Below are 1000 nucleotides of genomic sequence, written 5' to 3' on the forward strand. Positions count from 1 at the left end.
TGAACCAAACATGGAAGACAACATGGAAAACCATCATGAAGAAGAGGATCACAACCATGGGGGAGGAGGTAGAGCAAATCATACTGGGGAGGATAGAAGAGTTTTGGGCTCTCACATCAATCCAAACCCATGCAATTGTGGAAGTAGCATCCAAAAGCCAACAATCCATGCCAACAACTTTGAACTTAAACCACAGCTCATCACCCTTGTTCAGAACAACTGTTCGTTTGGAGGAGGTGTTCAAGAAGACCCCAATCAACATTTAACCAGCTTCCTGAGAATATGTGATACAGTGAAGTCTAATGGTGTTCATCCTGACTCCTATAGACTTCTCTTATTTCCATTCTCACTTAGGGACAAAGCAGCCATGTGGCTGGAATCTTTCCCAAGGGAAAGCTTGACAGCTTGGGAAGACGTGGTGAACAAATTCCTAGCAAGATTTTACCCTCCTCAATGAATCAATAGGCTGAGAGCTGAGGTCCAAACTTTCAGGCAACAAGATGGTGAGACTCTATATGAAGCATGGGAGAGGTTTAAAGACCTAACAAGGAGGTGCCCACCAGACATGTTTAACGAATGGGTGCAGCTGCACATTTTCTATGAAGGGTTCTCTTATGAGTCAAAGAAGGCCGTAGACCATTCATCCGGAGGATCTTTGAACAAGAAGAAGACTATTGAGGAAGCCATAGATGTTATTGAAACAGTAGCAGAGAACGACTACTTCTATGCTTCCGAAAGAGGGAACACAAGAGGAGTAATGGAGCTAAACAATGTAGATGCTCTGTTGGCCCAAAACAAGCTCATTACCCAACAGCTGGCTGACCTCACCAAGAAGATGGAGATGAACTAAGTAGCAGCAATCTCAACTTCAGCAACAACCCAAGAAGGAGTGAATGAAGAAGCAGAGGGGAGTCAGGAGCAAGCCAATTACATTGGGAATTCACCAAGGCAAAACTTTGATCCATACTCCAAGACCTACAACCCTGGATGGAGAAACCAC

General features: G+C 44.4%; 1 non-coding gene across 1 annotated transcript; it reads right to left on the reverse strand.

The window, feature by feature from the left end:
- Positions 1–463: 463 nt before the first annotated feature.
- LOC148570943 (small nucleolar RNA R71) lies at positions 464–571 on the reverse strand. The gene has a single exon (XR_015908783.1). It is a non-coding gene; the product is annotated as a small nucleolar RNA R71 (small nucleolar RNA).
- Positions 572–1000: the final 429 nt, after the last annotated feature.

Source organism: Arachis ipaensis, chromosome B3 (genome assembly GCF_059453495.1).
Source record: "Arachis ipaensis isolate K30076 ecotype BB chromosome B3, ASM5945349v1, whole genome shotgun sequence".
In the NCBI taxonomy this organism is placed as follows: Eukaryota; Viridiplantae; Streptophyta; class Magnoliopsida; order Fabales; family Fabaceae; genus Arachis; species Arachis ipaensis.